General features: G+C 44.7%; 51 non-coding genes across 51 annotated transcripts; all 51 read right to left on the bottom strand.

Moving 5' to 3' along the window:
• Positions 1-148: 148 nt before the first annotated feature.
• Positions 149-267, bottom strand: LOC134118420 (5S ribosomal RNA). The gene has a single exon (XR_009949978.1). It is a non-coding gene; the product is annotated as a 5S ribosomal RNA (ribosomal RNA).
• A 394-nt stretch (positions 268-661) lies between these two features.
• Positions 662-780, bottom strand: LOC134118419 (5S ribosomal RNA). The gene has a single exon (XR_009949977.1). It is a non-coding gene; the product is annotated as a 5S ribosomal RNA (ribosomal RNA).
• Positions 781-1,119: 339 nt separating this feature from the next.
• LOC134118418 (5S ribosomal RNA) lies at positions 1,120-1,238 on the bottom strand. Its single transcript, XR_009949976.1, has one exon. It is a non-coding gene; the product is annotated as a 5S ribosomal RNA (ribosomal RNA).
• Positions 1,239-1,631: 393 nt separating this feature from the next.
• On the bottom strand, positions 1,632-1,750 carry LOC134118417 (5S ribosomal RNA). The gene has a single exon (XR_009949975.1). It is a non-coding gene; the product is annotated as a 5S ribosomal RNA (ribosomal RNA).
• Positions 1,751-2,089: 339 nt separating this feature from the next.
• On the bottom strand, positions 2,090-2,208 carry LOC134118416 (5S ribosomal RNA). The gene has a single exon (XR_009949974.1). It is a non-coding gene; the product is annotated as a 5S ribosomal RNA (ribosomal RNA).
• A 393-nt stretch (positions 2,209-2,601) lies between these two features.
• Positions 2,602-2,720, bottom strand: LOC134118996 (5S ribosomal RNA). The gene has a single exon (XR_009950557.1). It is a non-coding gene; the product is annotated as a 5S ribosomal RNA (ribosomal RNA).
• Positions 2,721-3,059: 339 nt separating this feature from the next.
• LOC134118415 (5S ribosomal RNA) lies at positions 3,060-3,178 on the bottom strand. Its single transcript, XR_009949973.1, has one exon. It is a non-coding gene; the product is annotated as a 5S ribosomal RNA (ribosomal RNA).
• Positions 3,179-3,572: 394 nt separating this feature from the next.
• Positions 3,573-3,691, bottom strand: LOC134118414 (5S ribosomal RNA). Its single transcript, XR_009949972.1, has one exon. It is a non-coding gene; the product is annotated as a 5S ribosomal RNA (ribosomal RNA).
• A 339-nt stretch (positions 3,692-4,030) lies between these two features.
• On the bottom strand, positions 4,031-4,149 carry LOC134118413 (5S ribosomal RNA). The gene has a single exon (XR_009949971.1). It is a non-coding gene; the product is annotated as a 5S ribosomal RNA (ribosomal RNA).
• Positions 4,150-4,544: 395 nt separating this feature from the next.
• On the bottom strand, positions 4,545-4,663 carry LOC134119130 (5S ribosomal RNA). The gene has a single exon (XR_009950692.1). It is a non-coding gene; the product is annotated as a 5S ribosomal RNA (ribosomal RNA).
• A 339-nt stretch (positions 4,664-5,002) lies between these two features.
• On the bottom strand, positions 5,003-5,121 carry LOC134118411 (5S ribosomal RNA). The gene has a single exon (XR_009949969.1). It is a non-coding gene; the product is annotated as a 5S ribosomal RNA (ribosomal RNA).
• Positions 5,122-5,516: 395 nt separating this feature from the next.
• Positions 5,517-5,635, bottom strand: LOC134119082 (5S ribosomal RNA). Its single transcript, XR_009950643.1, has one exon. It is a non-coding gene; the product is annotated as a 5S ribosomal RNA (ribosomal RNA).
• Positions 5,636-5,975: 340 nt separating this feature from the next.
• LOC134119108 (5S ribosomal RNA) lies at positions 5,976-6,094 on the bottom strand. The gene has a single exon (XR_009950670.1). It is a non-coding gene; the product is annotated as a 5S ribosomal RNA (ribosomal RNA).
• Positions 6,095-6,489: 395 nt separating this feature from the next.
• LOC134119057 (5S ribosomal RNA) lies at positions 6,490-6,608 on the bottom strand. The gene has a single exon (XR_009950618.1). It is a non-coding gene; the product is annotated as a 5S ribosomal RNA (ribosomal RNA).
• A 340-nt stretch (positions 6,609-6,948) lies between these two features.
• LOC134118410 (5S ribosomal RNA) lies at positions 6,949-7,067 on the bottom strand. Its single transcript, XR_009949968.1, has one exon. It is a non-coding gene; the product is annotated as a 5S ribosomal RNA (ribosomal RNA).
• A 339-nt stretch (positions 7,068-7,406) lies between these two features.
• Positions 7,407-7,525, bottom strand: LOC134118409 (5S ribosomal RNA). The gene has a single exon (XR_009949967.1). It is a non-coding gene; the product is annotated as a 5S ribosomal RNA (ribosomal RNA).
• A 395-nt stretch (positions 7,526-7,920) lies between these two features.
• Positions 7,921-8,039, bottom strand: LOC134118678 (5S ribosomal RNA). Its single transcript, XR_009950239.1, has one exon. It is a non-coding gene; the product is annotated as a 5S ribosomal RNA (ribosomal RNA).
• A 340-nt stretch (positions 8,040-8,379) lies between these two features.
• Positions 8,380-8,498, bottom strand: LOC134118408 (5S ribosomal RNA). The gene has a single exon (XR_009949966.1). It is a non-coding gene; the product is annotated as a 5S ribosomal RNA (ribosomal RNA).
• Positions 8,499-8,837: 339 nt separating this feature from the next.
• LOC134118407 (5S ribosomal RNA) lies at positions 8,838-8,956 on the bottom strand. Its single transcript, XR_009949965.1, has one exon. It is a non-coding gene; the product is annotated as a 5S ribosomal RNA (ribosomal RNA).
• A 395-nt stretch (positions 8,957-9,351) lies between these two features.
• On the bottom strand, positions 9,352-9,470 carry LOC134118739 (5S ribosomal RNA). The gene has a single exon (XR_009950300.1). It is a non-coding gene; the product is annotated as a 5S ribosomal RNA (ribosomal RNA).
• Positions 9,471-9,809: 339 nt separating this feature from the next.
• On the bottom strand, positions 9,810-9,928 carry LOC134118406 (5S ribosomal RNA). Its single transcript, XR_009949964.1, has one exon. It is a non-coding gene; the product is annotated as a 5S ribosomal RNA (ribosomal RNA).
• A 393-nt stretch (positions 9,929-10,321) lies between these two features.
• On the bottom strand, positions 10,322-10,440 carry LOC134118995 (5S ribosomal RNA). The gene has a single exon (XR_009950556.1). It is a non-coding gene; the product is annotated as a 5S ribosomal RNA (ribosomal RNA).
• A 339-nt stretch (positions 10,441-10,779) lies between these two features.
• LOC134118405 (5S ribosomal RNA) lies at positions 10,780-10,898 on the bottom strand. The gene has a single exon (XR_009949963.1). It is a non-coding gene; the product is annotated as a 5S ribosomal RNA (ribosomal RNA).
• A 393-nt stretch (positions 10,899-11,291) lies between these two features.
• LOC134118993 (5S ribosomal RNA) lies at positions 11,292-11,410 on the bottom strand. The gene has a single exon (XR_009950554.1). It is a non-coding gene; the product is annotated as a 5S ribosomal RNA (ribosomal RNA).
• A 339-nt stretch (positions 11,411-11,749) lies between these two features.
• LOC134118404 (5S ribosomal RNA) lies at positions 11,750-11,868 on the bottom strand. Its single transcript, XR_009949962.1, has one exon. It is a non-coding gene; the product is annotated as a 5S ribosomal RNA (ribosomal RNA).
• Positions 11,869-12,262: 394 nt separating this feature from the next.
• On the bottom strand, positions 12,263-12,381 carry LOC134118403 (5S ribosomal RNA). The gene has a single exon (XR_009949961.1). It is a non-coding gene; the product is annotated as a 5S ribosomal RNA (ribosomal RNA).
• A 339-nt stretch (positions 12,382-12,720) lies between these two features.
• On the bottom strand, positions 12,721-12,839 carry LOC134118402 (5S ribosomal RNA). Its single transcript, XR_009949960.1, has one exon. It is a non-coding gene; the product is annotated as a 5S ribosomal RNA (ribosomal RNA).
• A 395-nt stretch (positions 12,840-13,234) lies between these two features.
• Positions 13,235-13,353, bottom strand: LOC134119129 (5S ribosomal RNA). The gene has a single exon (XR_009950691.1). It is a non-coding gene; the product is annotated as a 5S ribosomal RNA (ribosomal RNA).
• A 339-nt stretch (positions 13,354-13,692) lies between these two features.
• On the bottom strand, positions 13,693-13,811 carry LOC134118400 (5S ribosomal RNA). Its single transcript, XR_009949958.1, has one exon. It is a non-coding gene; the product is annotated as a 5S ribosomal RNA (ribosomal RNA).
• A 395-nt stretch (positions 13,812-14,206) lies between these two features.
• On the bottom strand, positions 14,207-14,325 carry LOC134119128 (5S ribosomal RNA). Its single transcript, XR_009950690.1, has one exon. It is a non-coding gene; the product is annotated as a 5S ribosomal RNA (ribosomal RNA).
• A 339-nt stretch (positions 14,326-14,664) lies between these two features.
• On the bottom strand, positions 14,665-14,783 carry LOC134118399 (5S ribosomal RNA). The gene has a single exon (XR_009949957.1). It is a non-coding gene; the product is annotated as a 5S ribosomal RNA (ribosomal RNA).
• A 395-nt stretch (positions 14,784-15,178) lies between these two features.
• On the bottom strand, positions 15,179-15,297 carry LOC134119081 (5S ribosomal RNA). The gene has a single exon (XR_009950642.1). It is a non-coding gene; the product is annotated as a 5S ribosomal RNA (ribosomal RNA).
• Positions 15,298-15,637: 340 nt separating this feature from the next.
• Positions 15,638-15,756, bottom strand: LOC134118398 (5S ribosomal RNA). The gene has a single exon (XR_009949956.1). It is a non-coding gene; the product is annotated as a 5S ribosomal RNA (ribosomal RNA).
• A 395-nt stretch (positions 15,757-16,151) lies between these two features.
• On the bottom strand, positions 16,152-16,270 carry LOC134119056 (5S ribosomal RNA). Its single transcript, XR_009950617.1, has one exon. It is a non-coding gene; the product is annotated as a 5S ribosomal RNA (ribosomal RNA).
• Positions 16,271-16,610: 340 nt separating this feature from the next.
• On the bottom strand, positions 16,611-16,729 carry LOC134118397 (5S ribosomal RNA). Its single transcript, XR_009949955.1, has one exon. It is a non-coding gene; the product is annotated as a 5S ribosomal RNA (ribosomal RNA).
• Positions 16,730-17,068: 339 nt separating this feature from the next.
• LOC134118396 (5S ribosomal RNA) lies at positions 17,069-17,187 on the bottom strand. The gene has a single exon (XR_009949954.1). It is a non-coding gene; the product is annotated as a 5S ribosomal RNA (ribosomal RNA).
• Positions 17,188-17,582: 395 nt separating this feature from the next.
• LOC134118677 (5S ribosomal RNA) lies at positions 17,583-17,701 on the bottom strand. The gene has a single exon (XR_009950238.1). It is a non-coding gene; the product is annotated as a 5S ribosomal RNA (ribosomal RNA).
• Positions 17,702-18,041: 340 nt separating this feature from the next.
• Positions 18,042-18,160, bottom strand: LOC134118395 (5S ribosomal RNA). Its single transcript, XR_009949953.1, has one exon. It is a non-coding gene; the product is annotated as a 5S ribosomal RNA (ribosomal RNA).
• Positions 18,161-18,499: 339 nt separating this feature from the next.
• LOC134118394 (5S ribosomal RNA) lies at positions 18,500-18,618 on the bottom strand. Its single transcript, XR_009949952.1, has one exon. It is a non-coding gene; the product is annotated as a 5S ribosomal RNA (ribosomal RNA).
• A 395-nt stretch (positions 18,619-19,013) lies between these two features.
• Positions 19,014-19,132, bottom strand: LOC134118738 (5S ribosomal RNA). The gene has a single exon (XR_009950299.1). It is a non-coding gene; the product is annotated as a 5S ribosomal RNA (ribosomal RNA).
• Positions 19,133-19,471: 339 nt separating this feature from the next.
• On the bottom strand, positions 19,472-19,590 carry LOC134118393 (5S ribosomal RNA). Its single transcript, XR_009949951.1, has one exon. It is a non-coding gene; the product is annotated as a 5S ribosomal RNA (ribosomal RNA).
• A 393-nt stretch (positions 19,591-19,983) lies between these two features.
• Positions 19,984-20,102, bottom strand: LOC134118992 (5S ribosomal RNA). Its single transcript, XR_009950553.1, has one exon. It is a non-coding gene; the product is annotated as a 5S ribosomal RNA (ribosomal RNA).
• Positions 20,103-20,441: 339 nt separating this feature from the next.
• On the bottom strand, positions 20,442-20,560 carry LOC134118392 (5S ribosomal RNA). Its single transcript, XR_009949950.1, has one exon. It is a non-coding gene; the product is annotated as a 5S ribosomal RNA (ribosomal RNA).
• Positions 20,561-20,954: 394 nt separating this feature from the next.
• On the bottom strand, positions 20,955-21,073 carry LOC134118391 (5S ribosomal RNA). Its single transcript, XR_009949949.1, has one exon. It is a non-coding gene; the product is annotated as a 5S ribosomal RNA (ribosomal RNA).
• A 339-nt stretch (positions 21,074-21,412) lies between these two features.
• Positions 21,413-21,531, bottom strand: LOC134118389 (5S ribosomal RNA). The gene has a single exon (XR_009949947.1). It is a non-coding gene; the product is annotated as a 5S ribosomal RNA (ribosomal RNA).
• Positions 21,532-21,926: 395 nt separating this feature from the next.
• LOC134119126 (5S ribosomal RNA) lies at positions 21,927-22,045 on the bottom strand. The gene has a single exon (XR_009950688.1). It is a non-coding gene; the product is annotated as a 5S ribosomal RNA (ribosomal RNA).
• A 339-nt stretch (positions 22,046-22,384) lies between these two features.
• On the bottom strand, positions 22,385-22,503 carry LOC134118388 (5S ribosomal RNA). Its single transcript, XR_009949946.1, has one exon. It is a non-coding gene; the product is annotated as a 5S ribosomal RNA (ribosomal RNA).
• A 395-nt stretch (positions 22,504-22,898) lies between these two features.
• LOC134119080 (5S ribosomal RNA) lies at positions 22,899-23,017 on the bottom strand. Its single transcript, XR_009950641.1, has one exon. It is a non-coding gene; the product is annotated as a 5S ribosomal RNA (ribosomal RNA).
• A 340-nt stretch (positions 23,018-23,357) lies between these two features.
• On the bottom strand, positions 23,358-23,476 carry LOC134118387 (5S ribosomal RNA). The gene has a single exon (XR_009949945.1). It is a non-coding gene; the product is annotated as a 5S ribosomal RNA (ribosomal RNA).
• Positions 23,477-23,871: 395 nt separating this feature from the next.
• LOC134119055 (5S ribosomal RNA) lies at positions 23,872-23,990 on the bottom strand. Its single transcript, XR_009950616.1, has one exon. It is a non-coding gene; the product is annotated as a 5S ribosomal RNA (ribosomal RNA).
• Positions 23,991-24,330: 340 nt separating this feature from the next.
• On the bottom strand, positions 24,331-24,449 carry LOC134118386 (5S ribosomal RNA). Its single transcript, XR_009949944.1, has one exon. It is a non-coding gene; the product is annotated as a 5S ribosomal RNA (ribosomal RNA).
• Between the last annotated feature and the right edge of the window lie 27 nt (positions 24,450-24,476).

The raw sequence follows: 24,476 nt of genomic DNA, 5'->3' as shown, positions 1-24,476 counted from the left end.
CCACCTCAAATGGCCTGACGATGGTATGGACGTAAGCCACCTTTCATCTTCTTCCTATTGCATCTCTTCTACAATGTGATCAACTTTTTACAATTGTGTAGGTGTACAAGCTACGGCGCTGGGCGGCTTTCAGAGAGAGAAGTGAAAAAGCTTACGGCACCTGGGATTCCCAGGCGGTCTTCCATCCAGGTACTAACCAGGCCCTGCTCTGCTTAGCTTCCGAGATCAGACGAGATCGGGCGGAACCAGAGAGGTATGGCCGTAAGCTGCTTTTCATCTTTTTCCTAATCCTTTAAAACGTGTCAAAGATAATCAGAAGTTTCTTTTTCTAAAATTGAAGCAGTTCTTAGCATTGGCAAGAGAGGTTCCTAAAACCTAAAGGGAACTTTACTTTTCTTCACTGGTAAATCTAACATGTTTGGTTAGCACCTGTATTTCAACAGCTAAATTACAAACAAAAGTATGCCAATTGTTAAATGTTGATCAACACTAATTTAGCAACCATGAAACGGAATCATGTTTGATAATATTGTCTAAATGCCTTTCATATCCAACGTTAAAACAACAATAAACATGCATCTCTTCAACAATGTGATATACTTTTTGTAATTTGTAGGTGTACAATCTGCGGCGCTCTGCAGCTTTCAGAGAGAAGTGAAAAAGCTTACGGCACCTGGGATTCCCAGGCGGTCTTCCATCCAGGTACTAACCAGGCCCTGCTCTGCTTAGCTTCCGAGATCAGACGAGATCGGGCGGAACCAGAGAGGTATGGCCGTAAGCTGCTTTTTATCTTTTTCCTAATCCTTTATAATGCGTCAAAAAATTATGTCACGCCTGCCGTTGGCATCTTTGTGTGGGTTAAATAAGGGTATGCAAAGAAGGCTGTGACATCCTATGGCGAAAATTGGATGGACTAGAGAAGACCCGCCCAGGAGTCCCAGCCAATCGGTGGATGGCCATTGCAGTCCCCGCCACCTCAAATGGCCTGACGATGGTATGGACGTAAGCCACCTTTCATCTTCTTCCTATTGCATCTCTTCTACAATGTGATCAACTTTTTACAATTGTGTAGGTGTACAAGCTACGGCGCTGGGCGGCTTTCAGAGAGAGAAGTGAAAAAGCTTACGGCACCTGGGATTCCCAGGCGGTCTTCCATCCAGGTACTAACCAGGCCCTGCTCTGCTTAGCTTCCGAGATCAGACGAGATCGGGCGGAACCAGAGAGGTATGGCCGTAAGCTGCTTTTCATCTTTTTCCTAATCCTTTAAAACGTGTCAAAGATAATCAGAAGTTTCTTTTTCTAAAATTGAAGCAGTTCTTAGCATTGGCAAGAGAGGTTCCTAAAGCCTGAAGGTAACTTTACTTTTCTTCACTGGCAATTCTAACATGTTGGGTTAGCACCTGTATTTCAACGGCTAAATTACAAACAATAGTATGCCAATCGTAAATGTTGATCAACACTAATTTAGCAATCATGAAACGGAATCATTTTGGATAATATTGTCTAAATGCCTTTCATATCCAACGTTAAAACAACAATAAACATGCATCTCTTCAACAATGTGATATACTTTTTGTAATTTGTAGGTGTACAATCTGCGGCGCTCTGCAGCTTTCAGAGAGAAGTGAAAAAGCTTACGGCACCTGGGATTCCCAGGCGGTCTTCCATCCAGGTACTAACCAGGCCCTGCTCTGCTTAGCTTCCGAGATCAGACGAGATCGGGCGGAACCAGAGAGGTATGGCCGTAAGCTGCTTTTTATCTTTTTCCTAATCCTTTATAATGCGTCAAAAAATTATGTCACGCCTGCCGTTGGCATCTTTGTGTGGGTTAAATAAGGGTATGCAAAGAAGGCTGTGACATCCTATGGCGAAAATTGGATGGACTAGAGAAGACCCGCCCAGGAGTCCCAGCCAATCAGTGGATGGCCATTGCAGTCCCCGCCACCTCAAATGGCCTGACGATGGTATGGACGTAAGCCACCTTTCATCTTCTTCCTATTGCATCTCTTCTACAATGTGATCAACTTTTTACAATTGTGTAGGTGTACAAGCTACGGCGCTGGGCGGCTTTCAGAGAGAGAAGTGAAAAAGCTTACGGCACCTGGGATTCCCAGGCGGTCTTCCATCCAGGTACTAACCAGGCCCTGCTCTGCTTAGCTTCCGAGATCAGACGAGATCGGGCGGAACCAGAGAGGTATGGCCGTAAGCTGCTTTTCATCTTTTTCCTAATCCTTTAAAACGTGTCAAAGATAATCAGAAGTTTCTTTTTCTAAAATTGAAGCAGTTCTTAGCATTGGCAAGAGAGGTTCCTAAAGCCTGAAGGTAACTTTACTTTTCTTCACTGGCAATTCTAACATGTTGGGTTAGCACCTGTATTTCAACGGCTAAATTACAAACAATAGTATGCCAATCGTAAATGTTGATCAACACTAATTTAGCAATCATGAAACGGAATCATTTTGGATAATATTGTCTAAATGCCTTTCATATCCAACGTTAAAACAACAATAAACATGCATCTCTTCAACAATGTGATATACTTTTTGTAATTTGTAGGTGTACAATCTGCGGCGCTCTGCAGCTTTCAGAGAGAAGTGAAAAAGCTTACGGCACCTGGGATTCCCAGGCGGTCTTCCATCCAGGTACTAACCAGGCCCTGGTCTGCTTAGCTTCCGAGATCAGACGAGATCGGGCGGAACCAGAGAGGTATGGCCGTAAGCTGCTTTTTATCTTTTTCCTAATCCTTTATAATGCGTCAAAAAATTATGTCACGCCTGCCGTTGGCATCTTTGTGTGGGTTAAATAAGGGTATGCAAAGAAGGCTGTGACATCCTATGGCGAAAATTGGATGGACTAGAGAAGACCCGCCCAGGAGTCCCAGCCAATCGGTGGATGGCCATTGCAGTCCCCGCCACCTCAAATGGCCTGACGATGGTATGGACGTAAGCCACCTTTCATCTTCTTCCTATTGCATCTCTTCTACAATGTGATCAACTTTTTACAATTGTGTAGGTGTACAAGCTACGGCGCTGGGCGGCTTTCAGAGAGAGAAGTGAAAAAGCTTACGGCACCTGGGATTCCCAGGCGGTCTTCCATCCAGGTACTAACCAGGCCCTGCTCTGCTTAGCTTCCGAGATCAGACGAGATCGGGCGGAACCAGAGAGGTATGGCCGTAAGCTGCTTTTCATCTTTTTCCTAATCCTTTAAAACGTGTCAAAGATAATCAGAAGTTTCTTTTTCTAAAATTGAAGCAGTTCTTAGCATTGGCAAGAGAGGTTCCTAAAACCTAAAGGGAACTTTACTTTTCTTCACTGGTAAATCTAACATGTTTGGTTAGCACCTGTATTTCAACGGCTAAATTACAAACAAAAGTATGCCAATTGTTAAATGTTGATCAACACTAATTTAGCAACCATGAAACGGAATCATGTTTGATAATATTGTCTAAATGCCTTTCATATCCAACGTTAAAACAACAATAAACATGCATCTCTTCAACAATGTGATATACTTTTTGTAATTTGTAGGTGTACAATCTGCGGCGCTCTGCAGCTTTCAGAGAGAAGTGAAAAAGCTTACGGCACCTGGGATTCCCAGGCGGTCTTCCATCCAGGTACTAACCAGGCCCTGCTCTGCTTAGCTTCCGAGATCAGACGAGATCGGGCGGAACCAGAGAGGTATGGCCGTAAGCTGCTTTTTATCTTTTTCCTAATCCTTTATAATGCGTCAAAAAATTATGTCACGCCTGCCGTTGGCATCTTTGTGTGGGTTAAATAAGGGTATGCAAAGAAGGCTGTGACATCCTATGGCGAAAATTGGATGGACTAGAGAAGACCCGCCCAGGGGTCCCAGCCAATCGGTGAATGGCCATTGCAGTCCCCGCCACCTCAAATGGCCTGACGATAGTATGGACGTAAGCCACCTTTCATCTTCTTCCTATTGCATCTCTTCTACAATGTGAATTTTTTTTTACAATTGTGCAGGTGTACAATTTACGGCGCTGGGCGGCTTTCAGAGAGAGAAGTGAAAAAGCTTACGGCACCTGGGATTCCCAGGCGGTCTTCCATCCAGGTACTAACCAGGCCCTGCTCTGCTTAGCTTCCGAGATCAGACGAGATCGGGCGGAACCAGAGAGGTATGGCCGTAAGCTGCTTTTCATCTTTTTCCTAATCCTTTAAAACGTGTCAAAGATAATCAGAAGTTTCTTTTTCTAAAATTGAAGCAGTTCTTAGCATTGGCAAGAGAGGTTCCTAAAGCCTGAAGGTAACTTTACTTTTCTTCACTGGCAATTCTAACATGTTGGGTTAGCACCTGTATTTCAACGGCTAAATTACAAACAATAGTATGCCAATCGTAAATGTTGATCAACACTAATTTAGCAATCATGAAACGGAATCATTTTGGATAATATTGTCTAATTTCCTTTCATATCCAACGTTAAAACAACACTAAACATGCATCTCTTCAACAATGTGATATTCTTTTTGTAATTTGTAGGTGTACAATCTGCGGCGCTCGGCGGCTTTCGGAGAGAGAAGTGAAAAAGCGTACGGCACCTAGGATTCCCAGGCGGTCTTCCATCCAGGTACTAACCAGGCCCTGCTCTGCTTAGCTTCCGAGATCAGACGAGATCGGGCGGAACCAGAGAGGTATGGCCGTAAGCTGCTTTTTATCTTTTTCCTAATCCTTTATAATGCGTCAATGAATTATGACACGCCTGCCGTTGGCATCTTTGTGTGGGTTAAATAAGGGTATGCAAAGAAGGCTGTGACATCCCATGCCGAAAATTGGATGGACTAGAGAAGACCCGCCCAGGGGTCCCAGCCAATCGGTGAATGGCCATTGCAGTCCCCGCCACCTCAAATGGCCTGACGATAGTATGGACGTAAGCCACCTTTCATCTTCTTCCTATTGCATCTCTTCTACAATGTGAATTTTTTTTTACAATTGTGCAGGTGTACAATTTACGGCGCTGGGCGGCTTTCAGAGAGAGAAGTGAAAAAGCTTACGGCACCTGGGATTCCCAGGCGGTCTTCCATCCAGGTACTAACCAGGCCCTGCTCTGCTTAGCTTCCGAGATCAGACGAGATCGGGCGGAACCAGAGAGGTATGGCCGTAAGCTGCTTTTCATCTTTTTCCTAATCCTTTAAAACGTGTCAAAGATAATCAGAAGTTTCTTTTTCTAAAATTGAAGCAGTTCTTAGCATTGGCAAGAGAGGTTCCTAAAGCCTGAAGGTAACTTTACTTTTCTTCACTGGCAATTCTAACATGTTGGGTTAGCACCTGTATTTCAACGGCTAAATTACAAACAATAGTATGCCAATCGTAAATGTTGATCAACACTAATTTAGCAATCATGAAACGGAATCATTTTGGATAATATTGTCTAATTTCCTTTCATATCCAACGTTAAAACAACACTAAACATGCATCTCTTCAACAATGTGATATTCTTTTTGTAATTTGTAGGTGTACAATCTGCGGCGCTGGGCGGCTTTCGGAGAGAGAAGTGAAAAAGCTTACGGCACCTGGGATTCCCAGGCGGTCTTCCATCCATGTACTAACCAGGCCCTGCACTGCTTAGCTTCCGAGATCAGACGAGATCGGGCGGAACCAGAGAGGTATGGCCGTAAGCTGCTTTTTATCTTTTTCCTAATCCTTTATAATGCGTCAATGAATTATGACACGCCTGCCGTTGGCATCTTTGTGTGGGTTAAATAAGGGTATGCAAAGAAGGCTGTGACATCCCATGCCGAAAATTGGATGGACTAGAGAAGACCCGCCCAGGGGTCCCAGCCAATCGGTGAATGGCCATTGCAGTCCCCGCCACCTCAAATGGCCTGACGATGGTATGGACGTAAGCCACCTTTCATCTTCTTCCTATTGCATCTCTTCTACAATGTGACATTTTTTTTTACAATTGTGTAGGTGTACAATCTACGGAGCTGGGCGGCTTTCAGAGAGAGAAGTGAAAAAGCTTACGGCACCTGGGATTCCCAGGCGGTCTTCCATCCAGGTACTAACCAGGCCCTGCTCTGCTTAGCTTCCGAGATCAGACGAGATCGGGCGGAACCAGAGATGTATGGCCGTAAGCTGCTTTTCATCTTTTTCCTAATCCTTTAAAACGTGTCAAAGATAATCAGAAGTTTCTTTTTCTAAAATTGAAGCAGTTCTTAGCATTGGCAAGAGAGGTTCCTAAAGCCTGAAGGTAACTTTACTTTTCTTCACTGGCAATTCTAACATGTTGGGTTAGCACCTGTATTTCAACGGCTAAATTACAAACAATAGTATGCCAATCGTAAATGTTGATCAACACTAATTTAGCAATCATGAAACGGAATCATTTTGGATAATATTGTCTAATTTCCTTTCATATCCAACGTTAAAACAACACTAAACATGCATCTCTTCAACAATGTGATATTCTTTTTGTAATTTGTAGGTGTACAATCTGCGGCGCTCGGCGGCTTTCGGAGAGAGAAGTGAAAAAGCTTACGGCACCTAGGATTCCCAGGCGGTCTTCCATCCAGGTACTAACCAGGCCCTGCACTGCTTAGCTTCCGAGATCAGACGAGATCGGGCGGAACCAGAGAGGTATGGCCGTAAGCTGCTTTTTATCTTTTTCCTAATCCTTTATAATGCGTCAATGAATTATGACACGCCTGCCGTTGGCATCTTTGTGTGGGTTAAATAAGGGTATGCAAAGAAGGCTGTGACATCCCATGCCGAAAATTGGATGGACTAGAGAAGACCCGCCCAGGGGTCCCAGCCAATCGGTGAATGGCCATTGCAGTCCCCGCCACCTCAAATGGCCTGACGATGGTATGGACGTAAGCCACCTTTCATCTTCTTCCTATTGCATCTCTTCTACAATGTGACATTTTTTTTTACAATTGTGTAGGTGTACAATCTACGGAGCTGGGCGGCTTTCAGAGAGAGAAGTGAAAAAGCTTACGGCACCTGGGATTCCCAGGCGGTCTTCCATCCAGGTACTAACCAGGCCCTGCTCTGCTTAGCTTCCGAGATCAGACGAGATCGGGCGGAACCAGAGAGGTATGGCCGTAAGCTGCTTTTTATCTTTTTCCTAATCCTTTATAATGCGTCAATGAATTATGACACGCCTGCCGTTGGCATCTTTGTGTGGGTTAAATAAGGGTATGCAAAGAAGGCTGTGACATCCCATGCCGAAAATTGGATGGACTAGAGAAGACCCGCCCAGGGGTCCCAGCCAATCGGTGAATGGCCATTGCAGTCCCCGCCACCTCAAATGGCCTGACGATAGTATGGACGTAAGCCACCTTTCATCTTCTTCCTATTGCATCTCTTCTACAATGTGAATTTTTTTTTACAATTGTGCAGGTGTACAATTTACGGCGCTGGGCGGCTTTCAGAGAGAGAAGTGAAAAAGCTTACGGCACCTGGGATTCCCAGGCGGTCTTCCATCCAGGTACTAACCAGGCCCTGCTCTGCTTAGCTTCCGAGATCAGACGAGATCGGGCGGAACCAGAGAGGTATGGCCGTAAGCTGCTTTTCATCTTTTTCCTAATCCTTTAAAACGTGTCAAAGATAATCAGAAGTTTCTTTTTCTAAAATTGAAGCAGTTCTTAGCATTGGCAAGAGAGGTTCCTAAAGCCTGAAGGTAACTTTACTTTTCTTCACTGGCAATTCTAACATGTTGGGTTAGCACCTGTATTTCAACGGCTAAATTACAAACAATAGTATGCCAATCGTAAATGTTGATCAACACTAATTTAGCAATCATGAAACGGAATCATTTTGGATAATATTGTCTAATTTCCTTTCATATCCAACGTTAAAACAACACTAAACATGCATCTCTTCAACAATGTGATATTCTTTTTGTAATTTGTAGGTGTACAATCTGCGGCGCTGGGCGGCTTTCGGAGAGAGAAGTGAAAAAGCTTACGGCACCTGGGATTCCCAGGCGGTCTTCCATCCAGGTACTAACCAGGCCCTGCACTGCTTAGCTTCCGAGATCAGACGAGATCGGGCGGAACCAGAGAGGTATGGCCGTAAGCTGCTTTTTATCTTTTTCCTAATCCTTTATAATGCGTCAATGAATTATGACACGCCTGCCGTTGGCATCTTTGTGTGGGTTAAATAAGGGTATGCAAAGAAGGCTGTGACATCCCATGCCGAAAATTGGATGGACTAGAGAAGACCCGCCCAGGGGTCCCAGCCAATCGGTGAATGGCCATTGCAGTCCCCGCCACCTCAAATGGCCTGACGATGGTATGGACGTAAGCCACCTTTCATCTTCTTCCTATTGCATCTCTTCTACAATGTGACATTTTTTTTTACAATTGTGTAGGTGTACAATCTACGGAGCTGGGCGGCTTTCAGAGAGAGAAGTGAAAAAGCTTACGGCACCTGGGATTCCCAGGCGGTCTTCCATCCAGGTACTAACCAGGCCCTGCTCTGCTTAGCTTCCGAGATCAGACGAGATCGGGCGGAACCAGAGAGGTATGGCCGTAAGCTGCTTTTTATCTTTTTCCTAATCCTTTATAATGCGTCAATGAATTATGACACGCCTGCCGTTGGCATCTTTGTGTGGGTTAAATAAGGGTATGCAAAGAAGGCTGTGACATCCCATGCCGAAAATTGGATGGACTAGAGAAGACCCGCCCAGGGGTCCCAGCCAATCGGTGAATGGCCATTGCAGTCCCCGCCACCTCAAATGGCCTGACGATAGTATGGACGTAAGCCACCTTTCATCTTCTTCCTATTGCATCTCTTCTACAATGTGAATTTTTTTTTACAATTGTGCAGGTGTACAATTTACGGCGCTGGGCGGCTTTCAGAGAGAGAAGTGAAAAAGCTTACGGCACCTGGGATTCCCAGGCGGTCTTCCATCCAGGTACTAACCAGGCCCTGCTCTGCTTAGCTTCCGAGATCAGACGAGATCGGGCGGAACCAGAGAGGTATGGCCGTAAGCTGCTTTTCATCTTTTTCCTAATCCTTTAAAACGTGTCAAAGATAATCAGAAGTTTCTTTTTCTAAAATTGAAGCAGTTCTTAGCATTGGCAAGAGAGGTTCCTAAAGCCTGAAGGTAACTTTACTTTTCTTCACTGGCAATTCTAACATGTTGGGTTAGCACCTGTATATCAACGGCTAAATTACAAACAATAGTATGCCAATCGTAAATGTTGATCAACACTAATTTAGCAATCATGAAACGGAATCATTTTGGATAATATTGTCTAATTTCCTTTCATATCCAACGTTAAAACAACACTAAACATGCATCTCTTCAACAATGTGATATTCTTTTTGTAATTTGTAGGTGTACAATCTGCGGCGCTCGGCGGCTTTCGGAGAGAGAAGTGAAAAAGCTTACGGCACCTAGGATTCCCAGGCGGTCTTCCATCCAGGTACTAACCAGGCCCTGCTCTGCTTAGCTTCCGAGATCAGACGAGATCGGGCGGAACCAGAGAGGTATGGCCGTAAGCTGCTTTTTATCTTTTTCCTAATCCTTTATAATGCGTCAATGAATTATGACACGCCTGCCGTTGGCATCTTTGTGTGGGTTAAATAAGGGTATGCAAAGAAGGCTGTGACATCCCATGCCGAAAATTGGATGGACTAGAGAAGACCCGCCCAGGAGTCCCAGCCAATCGGTGGATGGCCATTGCAGTCCCCGCCACCTCAAATGGCCTGACGATGGTATGGACGTAAGCCACCTTTCATCTTCTTCCTATTGCATCTCTTCTACAATGTGATCAACTTTTTACAATTGTGTAGGTGTACAAGCTACGGCGCTGGGCGGCTTTCAGAGAGAGAAGTGAAAAAGCTTACGGCACCTGGGATTCCCAGGCGGTCTTCCATCCAGGTACTAACCAGGCCCTGCTCTGCTTAGCTTCCGAGATCAGACGAGATCGGGCGGAACCAGAGAGGTATGGCCGTAAGCTGCTTTTCATCTTTTTCCTAATCCTTTAAAACGTGTCAAAGATAATCAGAAGTTTCTTTTTCTAAAATTGAAGCAGTTCTTAGCATTGGCAAGAGAGGTTCCTAAAGCCTGAAGGTAACTTTACTTTTCTTCACTGGCAATTCTAACATGTTGGGTTAGCACCTGTATTTCAACGGCTAAATTACAAACAATAGTATGCCAATCGTAAATGTTGATCAACACTAATTTAGCAATCATGAAACGGAATCATTTTGGATAATATTGTCTAAATGCCTTTCATATCCAACGTTAAAACAACAATAAACATGCATCTCTTCAACAATGTGATATACTTTTTGTAATTTGTAGGTGTACAATCTGCGGCGCTCTGCAGCTTTCAGAGAGAAGTGAAAAAGCTTACGGCACCTGGGATTCCCAGGCGGTCTTCCATCCAGGTACTAACCAGGCCCTGGTCTGCTTAGCTTCCGAGATCAGACGAGATCGGGCGGAACCAGAGAGGTATGGCCGTAAGCTGCTTTTTATCTTTTTCCTAATCCTTTATAATGCGTCAAAAAATTATGTCACGCCTGCCGTTGGCATCTTTGTGTGGGTTAAATAAGGGTATGCAAAGAAGGCTGTGACATCCTATGGCGAAAATTGGATGGACTAGAGAAGACCCGCCCAGGAGTCCCAGCCAATCGGTGGATGGCCATTGCAGTCCCCGCCACCTCAAATGGCCTGACGATGGTATGGACGTAAGCCACCTTTCATCTTCTTCCTATTGCATCTCTTCTACAATGTGATCAACTTTTTACAATTGTGTAGGTGTACAAGCTACGGCGCTGGGCGGCTTTCAGAGAGAGAAGTGAAAAAGCTTACGGCACCTGGGATTCCCAGGCGGTCTTCCATCCAGGTACTAACCAGGCCCTGCTCTGCTTAGCTTCCGAGATCAGACGAGATCGGGCGGAACCAGAGAGGTATGGCCGTAAGCTGCTTTTCATCTTTTTCCTAATCCTTTAAAACGTGTCAAAGATAATCAGAAGTTTCTTTTTCTAAAATTGAAGCAGTTCTTAGCATTGGCAAGAGAGGTTCCTAAAGCCTGAAGGTAACTTTACTTTTCTTCACTGGCAATTCTAACATGTTGGGTTAGCACCTGTATTTCAACGGCTAAATTACAAACAATAGTATGCCAATCGTAAATGTTGATCAACACTAATTTAGCAATCATGAAACGGAATCATTTTGGATAATATTGTCTAAATGCCTTTCATATCCAACGTTAAAACAACAATAAACATGCATCTCTTCAACAATGTGATATACTTTTTGTAATTTGTAGGTGTACAATCTGCGGCGCTCTGCAGCTTTCAGAGAGAAGTGAAAAAGCTTACGGCACCTGGGATTCCCAGGCGGTCTTCCATCCAGGTACTAACCAGGCCCTGGTCTGCTTAGCTTCCGAGATCAGACGAGATCGGGCGGAACCAGAGAGGTATGGCCGTAAGCTGCTTTTTATCTTTTTCCTAATCCTTTATAATGCGTCAAAAAATTATGTCACGCCTGCCGTTGGCATCTTTGTGTGGGTTAAATAAGGGTATGCAAAGAAGGCTGTGACATCCTATGGCGAAAATTGGATGGACTAGAGAAGACCCGCCCAGGAGTCCCAGCCAATCGGTGGATGGCCATTGCAGTCCCCGCCACCTCAAATGGCCTGACGATGGTATGGACGTAAGCCACCTTTCATCTTCTTCCTATTGCATCTCTTCTACAATGTGATCAACTTTTTACAATTGTGTAGGTGTACAAGCTACGGCGCTGGGCGGCTTTCAGAGAGAGAAGTGAAAAAGCTTACGGCACCTGGGATTCCCAGGCGGTCTTCCATCCAGGTACTAACCAGGCCCTGCTCTGCTTAGCTTCCGAGATCAGACGAGATCGGGCGGAACCAGAGAGGTATGGCCGTAAGCTGCTTTTCATCTTTTTCCTAATCCTTTAAAACGTGTCAAAGATAATCAGAAGTTTCTTTTTCTAAAATTGAAGCAGTTCTTAGCATTGGCAAGAGAGGTTCCTAAAACCTAAAGGGAACTTTACTTTTCTTCACTGGTAAATCTAACATGTTTGGTTAGCACCTGTATTTCAACGGCTAAATTACAAACAAAAGTATGCCAATTGTTAAATGTTGATCAACACTAATTTAGCAACCATGAAACGGAATCATGTTTGATAATATTGTCTAAATGCCTTTCATATCCAACGTTAAAACAACAATAAACATGCATCTCTTCAACAATGTGATATACTTTTTGTAATTTGTAGGTGTACAATCTGCGGCGCTCTGCAGCTTTCAGAGAGAAGTGAAAAAGCTTACGGCACCTGGGATTCCCAGGCGGTCTTCCATCCAGGTACTAACCAGGCCCTGCTCTGCTTAGCTTCCGAGATCAGACGAGATCGGGCGGAACCAGAGAGGTATGGCCGTAAGCTGCTTTTTATCTTTTTCCTAATCCTTTATAATGCGTCAAAAAATTATGTCACGCCTGCCGTTGGCATCTTTGTGTGGGTTAAATAAGGGTATGCAAAGAAGGCTGTGACATCCTATGGCGAAAATTGGATGGACTAGAGAAGACCCGCCCAGGAGTCCCAGCCAATCGGTGGATGGCCATTGCAGTCCCCGCCACCTCAAATGGCCTGACGATGGTATGGACGTAAGCCACCTTTCATCTTCTTCCTATTGCATCTCTTCTACAATGTGATCAACTTTTTACAATTGTGTAGGTGTACAAGCTACGGCGCTGGGCGGCTTTCAGAGAGAGAAGTGAAAAAGCTTACGGCACCTGGGATTCCCAGGCGGTCTTCCATCCAGGTACTAACCAGGCCCTGCTCTGCTTAGCTTCCGAGATCAGACGAGATCGGGCGGAACCAGAGAGGTATGGCCGTAAGCTGCTTTTCATCTTTTTCCTAATCCTTTAAAACGTGTCAAAGATAATCAGAAGTTTCTTTTTCTAAAATTGAAGCAGTTCTTAGCATTGGCAAGAGAGGTTCCTAAAGCCTGAAGGTAACTTTACTTTTCTTCACTGGCAATTCTAACATGTTGGGTTAGCACCTGTATTTCAACGGCTAAATTACAAACAATAGTATGCCAATCGTAAATGTTGATCAACACTAATTTAGCAATCATGAAACGGAATCATTTTGGATAATATTGTCTAATTTCCTTTCATATCCAACGTTAAAACAACACTAAACATGCATCTCTTCAACAATGTGATATTCTTTTTGTAATTTGTAGGTGTACAATCTGCGGCGCTCGGCGGCTTTCGGAGAGAGAAGTGAAAAAGCGTACGGCACCTAGGATTCCCAGGCGGTCTTCCATCCAGGTACTAACCAGGCCCTGCTCTGCTTAGCTTCCGAGATCAGACGAGATCGGGCGGAACCAGAGAGGTATGGCCGTAAGCTGCTTTTTATCTTTTTCCTAATCCTTTATAATGCGTCAATGAATTATGACACGCCTGCCGTTGGCATCTTTGTGTGGGTTAAATAAGGGTATGCAAAGAAGGCTGTGACATCCCATGCCGAAAATTGGATGGACTAGAGAAGACCCGCCCAGGGGTCCCAGCCAATCGGTGAATGGCCATTGCAGTCCCCGCCACCTCAAATGGCCTGACGATAGTATGGACGTAAGCCACCTTTCATCTTCTTCCTATTGCATCTCTTCTACAATGTGAATTTTTTTTTACAATTGTGCAGGTGTACAATTTACGGCGCTGGGCGGCTTTCAGAGAGAGAAGTGAAAAAGCTTACGGCACCTGGGATTCCCAGGCGGTCTTCCATCCAGGTACTAACCAGGCCCTGCTCTGCTTAGCTTCCGAGATCAGACGAGATCGGGCGGAACCAGAGAGGTATGGCCGTAAGCTGCTTTTCATCTTTTTCCTAATCCTTTAAAACGTGTCAAAGATAATCAGAAGTTTCTTTTTCTAAAATTGAAGCAGTTCTTAGCATTGGCAAGAGAGGTTCCTAAAGCCTGAAGGTAACTTTACTTTTCTTCACTGGCAATTCTAACATGTTGGGTTAGCACCTGTATTTCAACGGCTAAATTACAAACAATAGTATGCCAATCGTAAATGTTGATCAACACTAATTTAGCAATCATGAAACGGAATCATTTTGGATAATATTGTCTAATTTCCTTTCATATCCAACGTTAAAACAACACTAAACATGCATCTCTTCAACAATGTGATATTCTTTTTGTAATTTGTAGGTGTACAATCTGCGGCGCTCGGCGGCTTTCGGAGAGAGAAGTGAAAAAGCGTACGGCACCTAGGATTCCCAGGCGGTCTTCCATCCAGGTACTAACCAGGCCCTGCTCTGCTTAGCTTCCGAGATCAGACGAGATCGGGCGGAACCAGAGAGGTATGGCCGTAAGCTGCTTTTTATCTTTTTCCTAATCCTTTATAATGCGTCAATGAATTATGACACGCCTGCCGTTGGCATCTTTGTGTGGGTTAAATAAGGGTATGCAAAGAAGGCTGTGACATCCCATGCCGAAAATTGGATGGACTAGAGAAGACCCGCCCAGGGGTCCCAGCCAATCGGTGAATGGCCATTGCAGTCCCCGCCACCTCAAATGGCCTGACGATAGTATGGACGTAAGCCACCTTTCATCTTCTTCCTATTGCATCTCTTCTACAATGTGAATTTTTTTTTACAATTGTGCAGGTGTACAATTTACGGCGCTGGGCGGCTTTCAGAGAGAGAAGTGAAAAAGCTTACGGCACCTGGGATTCCCAGGCGGTCTTCCATCCAGGTACTAACCAGGCCCTGCTCTGCTTAGCTTCCGAGATCAGACGAGATCGGGCGGAACCAGAGAGGTATGGCCGTAAGCTGCTTTTCATCTTTTTCCTAATCCTTTAAAACGTGTCAAAGATAATCAGAAGTTTCTTTTTCTAAAATTGAAGCAGTTCTTAGCATTGGCAAGAGAGGTTCCTAAAGCCTGAAGGTAACTTTACTTTTCTTCACTGGCAATTCTAACATGTTGGGTTAGCACCTGTATTTCAACGGCTAAATTACAAACAATAGTATGCCAATCGTAAATGTTGATCAACACTAATTTAGCAATCATGAAACGGAATCATTTTGGATAATATTGTCTAATTTCCTTTCATATCCAACGTTAAAACAACACTAAACATGCATCTCTTCAACAATGTGATATTCTTTTTGTAATTTGTAGGTGTACAATCTGCGGCGCTGGGCGGCTTTCGGAGAGAGAAGTGAAAAAGCTTACGGCACCTGGGATTCCCAGGCGGTCTTCCATCCATGTACTAACCAGGCCCTGCACTGCTTAGCTTCCGAGATCAGACGAGATCGGGCGGAACCAGAGAGGTATGGCCGTAAGCTGCTTTTTATCTTTTTCCTAATCCTTTATAATGCGTCAATGAATTATGACACGCCTGCCGTTGGCATCTTTGTGTGGGTTAAATAAGGGTATGCAAAGAAGGCTGTGACATCCCATGCCGAAAATTGGATGGACTAGAGAAGACCCGCCCAGGGGTCCCAGCCAATCGGTGAATGGCCATTGCAGTCCCCGCCACCTCAAATGGCCTGACGATGGTATGGACGTAAGCCACCTTTCATCTTCTTCCTATTGCATCTCTTCTACAATGTGACATTTTTTTTTACAATTGTGTAGGTGTACAATCTACGGAGCTGGGCGGCTTTCAGAGAGAGAAGTGAAAAAGCTTACGGCACCTGGGATTCCCAGGCGGTCTTCCATCCAGGTACTAACCAGGCCCTGCTCTGCTTAGCTTCCGAGATCAGACGAGATCGGGCGGAACCAGAGAGGTATGGCCGTAAGCTGCTTTTCATCTTTTTCCTAATCCTTTAAAACGTGTCAAAGATAATCAGAAGTTTCTTTTTCTAAAATTGAAGCAGTTCTTAGCATTGGCAAGAGAGGTTCCTAAAGCCTGAAGGTAACTTTACTTTTCTTCACTGGCAATTCTAACATGTTGGGTTAGCACCTGTATTTCAACGGCTAAATTACAAACAATAGTATGCCAATCGTAAATGTTGATCAACACTAATTTAGCAATCATGAAACGGAATCATTTTGGATAATATTGTCTAATTTCCTTTCATATCCAACGTTAAAACAACACTAAACATGCATCTCTTCAACAATGTGATATTCTTTTTGTAATTTGTAGGTGTACAATCTGCGGCGCTCGGCGGCTTTCGGAGAGAGAAGTGAAAAAGCTTACGGCACCTAGGATTCCCAGGCGGTCTTCCATCCAGGTACTAACCAGGCCCTGCACTGCTTAGCTTCCGAGATCAGACGAGATCGGGCGGAACCAGAGAGGTATGGCCGTAAGCTGCTTTTTATCTTTTTCCTAATCCTTTATAATGCGTCAATGAATTATGACACGCCTGCCGTTGGCATCTTTGTGTGGGTTAAATAAGGGTATGCAAAGAAGGCTGTGACATCCCATGCCGAAAATTGGATGGACTAGAGAAGACCCGCCCAGGGGTCCCAGCCAATCGGTGAATGGCCATTGCAGTCCCCGCCACCTCAAATGGCCTGACGATGGTATGGACGTAAGCCACCTTTCATCTTCTTCCTATTGCATCTCTTCTACAATGTGACATTTTTTTTTACAATTGTGTAGGTGTACAATCTACGGAGCTGGGCGGCTTTCAGAGAGAGAAGTGAAAAAGCTTACGGCACCTGGGATTCCCAGGCGGTCTTCCATCCAGGTACTAACCAGGCCCTGCTCTGCTTAGCTTCCGAGATCAGACGAGATCGGGCGGAACCAGAGAGGTATGGCCGTAAGCTGCTTTTTATCTTTTTCCTAATCCTTTATAATGCGTCAATGAATTATGACACGCCTGCCGTTGGCATCTTTGTGTGGGTTAAATAAGGGTATGCAAAGAAGGCTGTGACATCCCATGCCGAAAATTGGATGGACTAGAGAAGACCCGCCCAGGGGTCCCAGCCAATCGGTGAATGGCCATTGCAGTCCCCGCCACCTCAAATGGCCTGACGATAGTATGGACGTAAGCCACCTTTCATCTTCTTCCTATTGCATCTCTTCTACAATGTGAATTTTTTTTTACAATTGTGCAGGTGTACAATTTACGGCGCTGGGCGGCTTTCAGAGAGAGAAGTGAAAAAGCTTACGGCACCTGGGATTCCCAGGCGGTCTTCCATCCAGGTACTAACCAGGCCCTGCTCTGCTTAGCTTCCGAGATCAGACGAGATCGGGCGGAACCAGAGAGGTATGGCCGTAAGCTGCTTTTCATCTTTTTCCTAATCCTTTAAAACGTGTCAAAGATAATCAGAAGTTTCTTTTTCTAAAATTGAAGCAGTTCTTAGCATTGGCAAGAGAGGTTCCTAAAGCCTGAAGGTAACTTTACTTTTCTTCACTGGCAATTCTAACATGTTGGGTTAGCACCTGTATTTCAACGGCTAAATTACAAACAATAGTATGCCAATCGTAAATGTTGATCAACACTAATTTAGCAATCATGAAACGGAATCATTTTGGATAATATTGTCTAATTTCCTTTCATATCCAACGTTAAAACAACACTAAACATGCATCTCTTCAACAATGTGATATTCTTTTTGTAATTTGTAGGTGTACAATCTGCGGCGCTGGGCGGCTTTCGGAGAGAGAAGTGAAAAAGCTTACGGCACCTGGGATTCCCAGGCGGTCTTCCATCCAGGTACTAACCAGGCCCTGCACTGCTTAGCTTCCGAGATCAGACGAGATCGGGCGGAACCAGAGAGGTATGGCCGTAAGCTGCTTTTTATCTTTTTCCTAATCCTTTATAATGCGTCAATGAATTATGACACGCCTGCCGTTGGCATCTTTGTGTGGGTTAAATAAGGGTATGCAAAGAAGGCTGTGACATCCCATGCCGAAAATTGGATGGACTAGAGAAGACCCGCCCAGGGGTCCCAGCCAATCGGTGAATGGCCATTGCAGTCCCCGCCACCTCAAATGGCCTGACGATGGTATGGACGTAAGCCACCTTTCATCTTCTTCCTATTGCATCTCTTCTACAATGTGACATTTTTTTTTACAATTGTGTAGGTGTACAATCTACGGAGCTGGGCGGCTTTCAGAGAGAGAAGTGAAAAAGCTTACGGCACCTGGGATTCCCAGGCGGTCTTCCATCCAGGTACTAACCAGGCCCTGCTCTGCTTAGCTTCCGAGATCAGACGAGATCGGGCGGAACCAGAGAGGTATGGCCGTAAGCTGCTTTTTATCTTTTTCCTAATCCTTTATAATGCGTCAATGAATTATGACACGCCTGCCGTTGGCATCTTTGTGTGGGTTAAATAAGGGTATGCAAAGAAGGCTGTGACATCCCATGCCGAAAATTGGATGGACTAGAGAAGACCCGCCCAGGGGTCCCAGCCAATCGGTGAATGGCCATTGCAGTCCCCGCCACCTCAAATGGCCTGACGATAGTATGGACGTAAGCCACCTTTCATCTTCTTCCTATTGCATCTCTTCTACAATGTGAATTTTTTTTTACAATTGTGCAGGTGTACAATTTACGGCGCTGGGCGGCTTTCAGAGAGAGAAGTGAAAAAGCTTACGGCACCTGGGATTCCCAGGCGGTCTTCCATCCAGGTACTAACCAGGCCCTGCTCTGCTTAGCTTCCGAGATCAGACGAGATCGGGCGGAACCAGAGAGGTATGGCCGTAAGCTGCTTTTCATCTTTTTCCTAATCCTTTAAAACGTGTCAAAGATAATCAGAAGTTTCTTTTTCTAAAATTGAAGCAGTTCTTAGCATTGGCAAGAGAGGTTCCTAAAGCCTGAAGGTAACTTTACTTTTCTTCACTGGCAATTCTAACATGTTGGGTTAGCACCTGTATATCAACGGCTAAATTACAAACAATAGTATGCCAATCGTAAATGTTGATCAACACTAATTTAGCAATCATGAAACGGAATCATTTTGGATAATATTGTCTAATTTCCTTTCATATCCAACGTTAAAACAACACTAAACATGCATCTCTTCAACAATGTGATATTCTTTTTGTAATTTGTAGGTGTACAATCTGCGGCGCTCGGCGGCTTTCGGAGAGAGAAGTGAAAAAGCTTACGGCACCTAGGATTCCCAGGCGGTCTTCCATCCAGGTACTAACCAGGCCCTGCTCTGCTTAGCTTCCGAGATCAGACGAGATCGGGCGGAACCAGAGAGGTATGGCCGTAAGCTGCTTTTTATCTTTTTCCTAATCCTTTATAATGCGTCAATGAATTATGACACGCCTGCCGTTGGCATCTTTGTGTGGGTTAAATAAGGGTATGCAAAGAAGGCTGTGACATCCCATGCCGAAAATTGGATGGACTAGAGAAGACCCGCCCAGGAGTCCCAGCCAATCGGTGGATGGCCATTGCAGTCCCCGCCACCTCAAATGGCCTGACGATGGTATGGACGTAAGCCACCTTTCATCTTCTTCCTATTGCATCTCTTCTACAATGTGATCAACTTTTTACAATTGTGTAGGTGTACAAGCTACGGCGCTGGGCGGCTTTCAGAGAGAGAAGTGAAAAAGCTTACGGCACCTGGGATTCCCAGGCGGTCTTCCATCCAGGTACTAACCAGGCCCTGCTCTGCTTAGCTTCCGAGATCAGACGAGATCGGGCGGAACCAGAGAGGTATGGCCGTAAGCTGCTTTTCATCTTTTTCCTAATCCTTTAAAACGTGTCAAAGATAATCAGAAGTTTCTTTTTCTAAAATTGAAGCAGTTCTTAGCATTGGCAAGAGAGGTTCCTAAAGCCTGAAGGTAACTTTACTTTTCTTCACTGGCAATTCTAACATGTTGGGTTAGCACCTGTATTTCAACGGCTAAATTACAAACAATAGTATGCCAATCGTAAATGTTGATCAACACTAATTTAGCAATCATGAAACGGAATCATTTTGGATAATATTGTCTAAATGCCTTTCATATCCAACGTTAAAACAACAATAAACATGCATCTCTTCAACAATGTGATATACTTTTTGTAATTTGTAGGTGTACAATCTGCGGCGCTCTGCAGCTTTCAGAGAGAAGTGAAAAAGCTTACGGCACCTGGGATTCCCAGGCGGTCTTCCATCCAGGTACTAACCAGGCCCTGGTCTGCTTAGCTTCCGAGATCAGACGAGATCGGGCGGAACCAGAGAGGTATGGCCGTAAGCTGCTTTTTATCTTTTTCCTAATCCTTTATAATGCGTCAAAAAATTATGTCACGCCTGCCGTTGGCATCTTTGTGTGGGTTAAATAAGGGTATGCAAAGAAGGCTGTGACATCCTATGGCGAAAATTGGATGGACTAGAGAAGACCCGCCCAGGAGTCCCAGCCAATCGGTGGATGGCCATTGCAGTCCCCGCCACCTCAAATGGCCTGACGATGGTATGGACGTAAGCCACCTTTCATCTTCTTCCTATTGCATCTCTTCTACAATGTGATCAACTTTTTACAATTGTGTAGGTGTACAAGCTACGGCGCTGGGCGGCTTTCAGAGAGAGAAGTGAAAAAGCTTACGGCACCTGGGATTCCCAGGCGGTCTTCCATCCAGGTACTAACCAGGCCCTGCTCTGCTTAGCTTCCGAGATCAGACGAGATCGGGCGGAACCAGAGAGGTATGGCCGTAAGCTGCTTTTCATCTTTTTCCTAATCCTTTAAAACGTGTCAAAGATAATCAGAAGTTTCTTTTTCTAAAATTGAAGCAGTTCTTAGCATTGGCAAGAGAGGTTCCTAAAACCTAAAGGGAACTTTACTTTTCTTCACTGGTAAATCTAACATGTTTGGTTAGCACCTGTATTTCAACGGCTAAATTACAAACAAAAGTATGCCAATTGTTAAATGTTGATCAACACTAATTTAGCAACCATGAAACGGAATCATGTTTGATAATATTGTCTAAATGCCTTTCATATCCAACGTTAAAACAACAATAAACATGCATCTCTTCAACAATGTGATATACTTTTTGTAATTTGTAGGTGTACAATCTGCGGCGCTCTGCAGCTTTCAGAGAGAAGTGAAAAAGCTTACGGCACCTGGGATTCCCAGGCGGTCTTCCATCCAGGTACTAACCAGGCCCTGCTCTGCTTAGCTTCCGAGATCAGACGAGATCGGGCGGAACCAGAGAGGTATGGCCGTAAGCTGCTTTTTATCTTTTTCCTAATCCTTTATAATGCGTCAAAAAATTATGTCACGCCTGCCGTTGGCATCTTTGTGTGGGTTAAATAAGGGTATGCAAAGAAGGCTGTGACATCCTATGGCGAAAATTGGATGGACTAGAGAAGACCCGCCCAGGAGTCCCAGCCAATCGGTGGATGGCCATTGCAGTCCCCGCCACCTCAAATGGCCTGACGATGGTATGGACGTAAGCCACCTTTCATCTTCTTCCTATTGCATCTCTTCTACAATGTGATCAACTTTTTACAATTGTGTAGGTGTACAAGCTACGGCGCTGGGCGGCTTTCAGAGAGAGAAGTGAAAAAGCTTACGGCACCTGGGATTCCCAGGCGGTCTTCCATCCAGGTACTAACCAGGCCCTGCTCTGCTTAGCTTCCGAGATCAGACGAGATCGGGCGGAACCAGAGAGGTATGGCCGTAAGCTGCTTTTCATCTTTTTCCTAATCCTTTAAAACGTGTCAAAGATAATCAGAAGTTTCTTTTTCTAAAATTGAAGCAGTTCTTAGCATTGGCAAGAGAGGTTCCTAAAGCCTGAAGGTAACTTTACTTTTCTTCACTGGCAATTCTAACATGTTGGGTTAGCACCTGTATTTCAACGGCTAAATTACAAACAATAGTATGCCAATCGTAAATGTTGATCAACACTAATTTAGCAATCATGAAACGGAATCATTTTGGATAATATTGTCTAATTTCCTTTCATATCCAACGTTAAAACAACACTAAACATGCATCTCTTCAACAATGTGATATTCTTTTTGTAATTTGTAGGTGTACAATCTGCGGCGCTCGGCGGCTTTCGGAGAGAGAAGTGAAAAAGCGTACGGCACCTAGGATTCCCAGGCGGTCTTCCATCCAGGTACTAACCAGGCCCTGCTCTGCTTAGCTTCCGAGATCAGACGAGATCGGGCGGAACCAGAGAGGTATGGCCGTAAGCTGCTTTTTATCTTTTTCCTAATCCTTTATAATGCGTCAATGAATTATGACACGCCTGCCGTTGGCATCTTTGTGTGGGTTAAATAAGGGTATGCAAAGAAGGCTGTGACATCCCATGCCGAAAATTGGATGGACTAGAGAAGACCCGCCCAGGGGTCCCAGCCAATCGGTGAATGGCCATTGCAGTCCCCGCCACCTCAAATGGCCTGACGATAGTATGGACGTAAGCCACCTTTCATCTTCTTCCTATTGCATCTCTTCTACAATGTGAATTTTTTTTTACAATTGTGCAGGTGTACAATTTACGGCGCTGGGCGGCTTTCAGAGAGAGAAGTGAAAAAGCTTACGGCACCTGGGATTCCCAGGCGGTCTTCCATCCAGGTACTAACCAGGCCCTGCTCTGCTTAGCTTCCGAGATCAGACGAGATCGGGCGGAACCAGAGAGGTATGGCCGTAAGCTGCTTTTCATCTTTTTCCTAATCCTTTAAAACGTGTCAAAGATAATCAGAAGTTTCTTTTTCTAAAATTGAAGCAGTTCTTAGCATTGGCAAGAGAGGTTCCTAAAGCCTGAAGGTAACTTTACTTTTCTTCACTGGCAATTCTAACATGTTGGGTTAGCACCTGTATTTCAACGGCTAAATTACAAACAATAGTATGCCAATCGTAAATGTTGATCAACACTAATTTAGCAATCATGAAACGGAATCATTTTGGATAATATTGTCTAATTTCCTTTCATATCCAACGTTAAAACAACACTAAACATGCATCTCTTCAACAATGTGATATTCTTTTTGTAATTTGTAGGTGTACAATCTGCGGCGCTGGGCGGCTTTCGGAGAGAGAAGTGAAAAAGCTTACGGCACCTGGGATTCCCAGGCGGTCTTCCATCCATGTACTAACCAGGCCCTGCACTGCTTAGCTTCCGAGATCAGACGAGATCGGGCGGAACCAGAGAGGTATGGCCGTAAGCTGCTTTTTATCTTTTTCCTAATCCTTTATAATGCGTCAATGAATTATGACACGCCTGCCGTTGGCATCTTTGTGTGGGTTAAATAAGGGTATGCAAAGAAGGCTGTGACATCCCATGCCGAAAATTGGATGGACTAGAGAAGACCCGCCCAGGGGTCCCAGCCAATCGGTGAATGGCCATTGCAGTCCCCGCCACCTCAAATGGCCTGACGATGGTATGGACGTAAGCCACCTTTCATCTTCTTCCTATTGCATCTCTTCTACAATGTGACATTTTTTTTTACAATTGTGTAGGTGTACAATCTACGGAGCTGGGCGGCTTTCAGAGAGAGAAGTGAAAAAGCTTACGGCACCTGGGATTCCCAGGCGGTCTTCCATCCAGGTACTAACCAGGCCCTGCTCTGCTTAGCTTCCGAGATCAGACGAGATCGGGCGGAACCAGAGAGGTATGGCCGTAAGCTGCTTTTCATCTTTTTCCTAATCCTTTAAAACGTGTCAAAGATAATCAGAAGTTTCTTTTTCTAAAATTGAAGCAGTTCTTAGCATTGGCAAGAGAGGTTCCTAAAGCCTGAAGGTAACTTTACTTTTCTTCACTGGCAATTCTAACATGTTGGGTTAGCACCTGTATTTCAACGGCTAAATTACAAACAATAGTATGCCAATCGTAAATGTTGATCAACACTAATTTAGCAATCATGAAACGGAATCATTTTGGATAATATTGTCTAATTTCCTTTCATATCCAACGTTAAAACAACACTAAACATGCATCTCTTCAACAATGTGATATTCTTTTTGTAATTTGTAGGTGTACAATCTGCGGCGCTCGGCGGCTTTCGGAGAGAGAAGTGAAAAAGCTTACGGCACCTAGGATTCCCAGGCGGTCTTCCATCCAGGTACTAACCAGGCCCTGCACTGCTTAGCTTCCGAGATCAGACGAGATCGGGCGGAACCAGAGAGGTATGGCCGTAAGCTGCTTTTTATCTTTTTCCTAATCCTTTATAATGCGTCAATGAATTATGACACGCCTGCCGTTGGCATCTTTGTGTGGGTTAAATAAGGGTATGCAAAGAAGGCTGTGACATCCCATGCCGAAAATTGGATGGACTAGAGAAGACCCGCCCAGGGGTCCCAGCCAATCGGTGAATGGCCATTGCAGTCCCCGCCACCTCAAATGGCCTGACGATGGTATGGACGTAAGCCACCTTTCATCTTCTTCCTATTGCATCTCTTCTACAATGTGACATTTTTTTTTACAATTGTGTAGGTGTACAATCTACGGAGCTGGGCGGCTTTCAGAGAGAGAAGTGAAAAAGCTTACGGCACCTGGGATTCCCAGGCGGTCTTCCATCCAGGTACTAACCAGGCCCTGCTCTGCTTAGCTTCCGAGATCAGACGAGATCGGGCGGAACCAGAGAGGTATGGCCGTAAGCTGCTTTTTATCTTTTTCCTAATCCTTT

The sequence above is a fragment of the Pungitius pungitius genome, unplaced genomic scaffold (assembly GCF_949316345.1).
Source record: "Pungitius pungitius unplaced genomic scaffold, fPunPun2.1 scaffold_24, whole genome shotgun sequence".
NCBI lineage: Eukaryota > Metazoa > Chordata > Actinopteri > Perciformes > Gasterosteidae > Pungitius > Pungitius pungitius.
The sequence above is the reverse complement of the archived record's forward strand: the minus strand, read 5'-3'. Positions and strand labels throughout refer to the sequence as shown.